We start from the raw sequence: 6,768 nt of genomic DNA on the forward strand, positions 1-6,768 counted from the left end.
ACAGAAAAGGAAGGAAAAAGGAAAGCAATTTAGAGTATGAGGAAAGAAAAGATAAAGAAAGGGAGGAAGGAAAGCAAAGTATGTAGGAAGGAAGGAAGGAAGGAAGGAAGGACAAAACAAAGGAGGAGGGAAATCAGGAAAGCAGAGTATATGTAGGAAGAAGAAAAGCAACCAAATAGTGAAGAAAGGAATGAAGAAAAACATAAATCAAGGTACATGGAAAGAAAAGAGGAAAGAAAAAAAAAGGAAGGAATAATTTGATACGGCTAGGCTAGGTTAGTTTGGAGGCCTGTCTGCTCTGGTTTGGTGAGAAGAAGAGTAAAAAAATGAACCAAATAATGAAGAAACGAATTTTAGAGCAAAGTACAAAGAGAGGAAGAAAAAAAAGGAAGCAATAATTTGATAAGGCTAGGCTAGGTTAGTTTGGAGGCCTGTCTGCTCTGGTTTGGTGTGAAGAAAAGTAAAAAATAACCAAATAATGAGGAAATAGAGGAAGGAGAAAAAAGGAAGCAATAATTTGACAAGGCTGGGCTAGGTTAGTTTGGAGGCCTGTCTGCTCTGGTTTGGTGAGAAGAAAAGTAAAAAATAACCAAATAATGAAGAAATAGAAGAAGGAGAAAAAAGGAAGGAATGATTTGACAAGGCTGGGCTAGGTTAGTTTGGAGGCCTGTCTGCTCTGGTTTGGTGAGAAGAAAAGTAAAAAATAACCAAATAATGAAGAAATAGAGGAAGGAGAAAAAAGGAAGGAATGATTTGATAAGGTTAGGCTCGGTTAGTTTGGTGACCTGTCTGCTTTGGTTTGGTTAGGGCTGTTAAGGAACCTTCTGTGTAATGATCTCATGGTACGGAGCCGTGGTGTGAAGGGGTAACTAAGACTTAGGCTGAGGATAACCTTAAGTTGCTCTGACGTTTGATTCTTGTATTTTTAAAGGCTGATTACATGCAATAACCTGAAGTTGCCGCTGTCGTTTAGTGTTCGTTTAGTTTAATTTAAAAGGACAATTGAGACAGAATACGCTGCCCCATATGTAAGAATTTCCCTCTCCTTCGTTTGATTTACTTGTGTTCGGAAGGAGAGGAAGAAGAGGAGGATGTTTTGCAGGAGATTACGATAGTGTCAGGCTTGCATCACAGTGACAGGGAGTGCAGATGTCTGGCATTGCATCATATACTCCATTCCGCTTGGCACTCACATCGAGGGGGAAAAACTCATCAAATGCTCCAGGAAACTTGACGTGGAGTATAAAAATTAACTGCTATCAGATTAAAGGTTAACTTGACTGATGGTGATTCTGATGATGACAAAAATAAGCTGCTGTCAGAATTGAGCTTTATTTGACTTTGTATTTCACACTTATCTCAGTTCAGCTTTCCAGTTCTAGCATTCATATCAGGAAAAAAATTATATAGACTCCAGGAAACTGAACTTGAGGTATTGAGCGTGAAATGTCATCAGTGAAGCTTGATTTTTTGGCCTTGTATGGAAGTGTTGTACCCCAGCTCAGTTTTCAAGCATCCATAGCAAAAAAAAAAAGGGGGGGCTTAGGAATTTGAGTAAAAGTGAGGATTAATAATTGAAATGTTGCCAAGGTGATCCAGCATTCAAATTAGAGAAAAAGTGACCTGGACTTTGAGTGACGTTTAGGTGTGAAAATTGAAACAAGTGTCACCAATTATAAACTTTTGAGAATTTTGACAGCTGTTCTTGCCTTGACTCTATTTTGGAGTTCTCATATTGGAAAAAAATACATTGAAAATTGAATGGTGTCGGGAGTTTGAAAATTTTAACTATTTTTTTTTTTTTTTTTTTTTTTTTTACACTAGAGGCAGCTCAAGAAAAAAAAAAAAAAAAGGAACCCACTAACACTGGTCCAATAAAAGTAAATAGAGACAAGTGGCCAGGAGAGAGGTCAAGCAGCTTATTTTCCGCCAACGATCTGAGTGCCGAACGGAATGGTGTCCGCACCTATTGTCAAACGCACCCTTGCATCCTGCGTTGTAGTGTACATAATAGATGAAAACAATATCACTGGTCATTCCCTCCCTCCCTGCCTCACCCCAACACACACACACACACACACACACACACACACACACACACATGTACCACTGATCACTGTCACTCTTCATCACCACTGGGTTGTGTTCGCCCTTCCCCTGCGCACCAATCATCAGCTGGATCATGTCGAGGGGAAAACCTTACTCGCTAAATTAAGTTACGCATGAAAATTTAATTCTCGAGATGAAGATTCGTAAACGTCTATATCTTGACAGTATGGTAACCCCTTCTGTCTAACGAGCCTTTGCTTACGAGACTTGGGTTTATCGAACTATATATCAGGTCGTTTCACTCCACTGGCTGTTGTTAAGAGTATGTGATTCCCTTCTGGTAATTCTCTGGTTTTCTCTCCACTCCTATCTAGTGAACTTTTGCTTTTAGTTGGTTGGAGAGCTTGTAATACAGGTGTTAGTGTTACCCTCTTCTTCCTCTTGTGACCTATATTGCTTTGTAGGTCCTCCTCCTCAGGATCCTCTCTTCTGCTTAATCACACACTTTGCTTTTCAATTGCATCACTACTCATGCTTTCTCACTGGAAGGAATTATGGCACCCAAACTTTCTTGTATCTACTTATTTTCCTGTGGTTCGAATCTCCTCTTGATCATTTATTCAGCTTAATCACACACTCAACTTTTCATTTGCATCACTGCACTCACAACTTCTCACTGAAAGGAACTGTGGCAATCAAACTTTCATATTTTCTATTTATCTTCTGGCTTGGTTTGTTCCTAATCAGTTTGTTGGATAGAGGGATTACTGTGTTGAATTCTTGTACCTGGACTTAGGTTTTCCATAGCATAAGGTTTTCTCTGACATGAATTCTGACGGGCGTTGTGTGTGCAGGCCGGTCGGTGGACAGGCCCTCCCAATACTTCTTGCAATATAGACTAAGTGAAAAATACATCCCCATTATCGGAACCCACATGAATTACATTCTTAAGAGGATTATTATCATTATTATCATCATTATTATTATTATTGTTACATCTGCTTTGTGAATACATTATTATTATTATTTTCTCTGGTTTAATAGTGTTCTCTTCTCTCTGGCTATCATGTGTTTTAAGTAAATGTTAAGGCTTGTAAGGAATCCAGGTTAAGATTTTTGAGGAATCCATCAGTCTTTGTAAAGGATGATGACATTTTGGTGAAGTAAGAAGGAATGAGAGAAGTAATTAAATCGAAACGTTTCCTCGTGTACTGAAGGAATCAACCTATCTTGGTTAAGGATGACAGTAATGGTTATGTGAAGTGTCCTAAGGGGAAGGAGAAACTAAATATAACCCCACTTTTTAAATGAATAACAACCCTTTTGAAATATAACAACCCTCTTGAAATGTGTGAAACTTCAGTAAGGTAAATGTGATGGTAAGACAATTATGAGAGACCATAGTTGCTGTACACCAAGTTGGTTCAGAAGCCAACCCTGCCCCTCTTCCACAGATGCAGGAGCTGATTGGTTGGATAAAAGGAGCTTGAAGTTAGGAGTCAGTGTTACTTTGGAGGGAGGGTGAGGGAGGGGGCAGGGCTTTTGGACCAACGTAGTGTGCGGTGACTATAGTAAAGTGTTTGTGCTGGTGAGACGAAGTATGAGAGACTTCAGTAAGATCAGTGTGATGGTGAGACAAAGAAATATTAGAGACTTCAGAAAGACCAATGTGATGGTGAGACAAAGAAATATGAGAGACTAGTAATGTGTATATGCTGGTGAGACAGAAACATGAGACTTCAGTAATAAAAATGTGATGGTGAGGTGGAGAGAGGTGCGGAAGGACTAAACAGTTGCTCAAGGATGTCTGTTCTGGCAGAAGACTCCCTGCGCTGCAAGCAGTGTGGAATGTGTGACACCGGCTCCAGACAGCATCCTTCTTCTAGGTTGCCAGCACTTATACAAAGATATTTAGTATTATAAGCTTCTCTTATTTATTTATTCTTGATTGAGATTGTAAGTTTAGCTTAAATTTCTTTAAGGAGGCATTATTATTATTATTATTATTATTATTATTATTATTATTATTATTATTATTATTATCATCACTTATTATTATTATTATTATTATTATTTATATATAACTTTTTGTAAACGCTTCTCATCTTTAGAATGTGAGTTGGGTGATGGGCAGGTGAGGGTCAAGAGTTCAGGAATGACCTCCAGTATTATCAGCAGAAAAGGTCAGGTCAATTCAGGTCACCCACCAGAAGAGCAGGATCAGATTCCTCTATGATTGAAGTGGAGTAGCTCCTTAAAGCATCACGCTGCATGGACTCATTAACAAATGGTGTTGAATTATAAGAATGGTCAGATTGAAAAGATTCCTTAACAAGTGGTGTTGAATTACATGAATTACATACAAAAAAAGGTTTATTTAATTACTTTGAAAATAATAAATATAGATTCCTTTACAAGTTGGTTGAATTACTTTAAGAAGGGTCAGAATGTACAGATTTCCCGACAAATTGTGCTGAATTACTTTGGGAGGACAGTTACTGTTTTGGTTGGCCAGTCCTGGTCTTGGGATCTTAATCACCTTACTTTGTACCACCTTAGTCTAAGGAATTAAATAAACAGTGAGTGTAAGAAAATATTAAGAAAAAGTAAGATTAAGAAAGAAATATATATATCTATATATGTTGTAAGTTTACTGATCAGATATGTCTTTCTTTTTCTTTCTTCATAGATATATTTATAACAATCTTGCATTCACTGTGTCCCTGTAAGAGTATAATAATAATGATAATATTAATGTTATTTATTGTCAATAGAACCAACCATTCATTGGCTGACATTTATCACGACCCACAACAAACCTGTACATATTGAACCTGTCACGCATTTCATTAAAGAATAATCAACTTTAGCGAAGATGTATCATTGAAGAATTCCTTGGAAGCTCATCTACCCGTGGACACTTACTTGTACACAGTGGAGGCGGACAGTGACGGGGAGGGAGCGAGGAGCAGGGAAGCAAGGAGGAAGGAGGTGAAGAGGATGAGAGGGCTAGAAGGGAATAGATAGCTAGAAAGGAAGAATGGGTTGACAGAGAATAGATAGGTCGAAAGGAAAATAAGTTTGATAGAAAATAGACAGAAAGGAAGATAGGGGATAGGTAACATAGAGAAGATAGAAAGGAAGATATTGGATAGAGAATAGATAGGTAGAAAGAAAGAGGTTTGATAGGTACCTTTTTTTTTTTTACAACAAAGGAGACAGCTCAAGGGCTCAAAAAAAGGAAACAATAATAAAAAAAAGCCCGCTAGATAGAAGATAGACAGGTATATTAACAAGAAAGTTGATAGATAATAAGAGATAGGAAGGTTGCTAATGATATGTGAAAACTGGAAGGTGACCCCGTAGATTAGAAACACTATTAGGTATTGTACTTATACTATACTACTGCTACTATTACTACTGCTACTATTATATCACTACTACTACTACTACTACTACAACTACTACTACTGTATCTGCACGTATAGATATAAATTACTGATGAAGTCATTAGCAAAACGTTCAATTAAATACCGCTATGTGTGGTACGATAACACATGGGTTCTGGCAATACTGACTACAGGTGACGTAATGCAGGGAAAGGCAACTAACAGATTATCGTACTTGGCACACTGCATGCATGTATTGTCCGATTTCTGACCCATAACTATAAAAAAAACATCAATAACTAACGATTTAAACAATATCTTTAATTAAATATCGTTACTTGTGTGGGTATGACAATTATTCTGGGCTTGAAACTGATAAATGCAATGGAAGGTACGGTAGAGTTAATAGTTGATAGAAAGGAACATTGACCAGGAGAAAGGAAGATAGAATTGCTGGTTAATAGATATGAGATAAAGAGGAAGAGCTGATAGATGATAGATAAGTAGAAAGGTACGCCGACGATGAACGAGAGTTGGTAGATAAATAATAAGTGCGATAATCTGGAAACGCTGAGTAAGGTAAGGGCAGGTAGCGGGGCGGGGCCGGGGCGGGGCCGGCAGTGTAAGTTCAACAGGTGAAGGGGAAGGAGGTGCAGCGCCGCGTCCTCTCCCTTCTCCTGAACTTCCAACAGGTGAGCGAGTGAATAAAAACGAACAAAGAGACGAAGAAGGACAAAAAAGGACCAAAGAACAGTGAAGCAAGGAATAAAGGAGGTGGAAAAGGACGCTAAAAGGAGAAATGAAGATGAATATTTAATTGGTGTTTGAGATAAGAAGGATTGCGATGATTTGTTAAGGAATAGAAGCGAGAAAGAGAGAACAAGGAGAATGTGTTAATGGCTGGAGATGGAGAATGGATAAGTGACGATTAGCGATAAGAAGTAGAAGAAGAAGAAGAAGAACGACGAACAAGAAGCAGAGAAATAAGAAGAAAAAGATAAAGAATAGGAAGAATTAGAAAAAAAGAGGAAGAAAAGAAGAACAAGAACAGAAGCAGAGAGTAGTAGTAGAAGTAGAAGAAAAAGAAAAGGAAAAGGAAAAGGAAAAAAGAAGAAGAAGAAGAGAAAGCAATGATCAACTAAAACAGAAGAAACAAACGAAAAGAAGAGACATATGGAAATAAAAACACATAGGCCTACGAAGAAAAGGCAGTTTGATAATAATAAGATAAAGCAATGACGAAGAGAGAAGAGAGAAACACAAGAAAGGAAGATAGATACGAAAAACAGAGGAACGAGAAAAAATAAGTAGAAAAATATATTAGTAATGG

At 37.8% G+C, this 6,768-nt stretch overlaps 1 long non-coding RNA gene across 1 annotated transcript; it reads left to right on the top strand.

Moving 5' to 3' along the window:
• The first annotated feature begins 265 nt into the window (after positions 1-265).
• Positions 266-4,918, top strand: LOC126999277 (uncharacterized). Its single transcript, XR_007753195.1, has 2 exons — positions 266-417; positions 536-4,918. It is a non-coding gene; the product is annotated as an uncharacterized LOC126999277 (long non-coding RNA).
• Positions 4,919-6,768: the final 1,850 nt, after the last annotated feature.

The sequence above is a fragment of the Eriocheir sinensis genome, chromosome 16 (genome assembly GCF_024679095.1).
Source record: "Eriocheir sinensis breed Jianghai 21 chromosome 16, ASM2467909v1, whole genome shotgun sequence".
Classification (NCBI taxonomy): Eukaryota; Metazoa; Arthropoda; class Malacostraca; order Decapoda; family Varunidae; genus Eriocheir; species Eriocheir sinensis.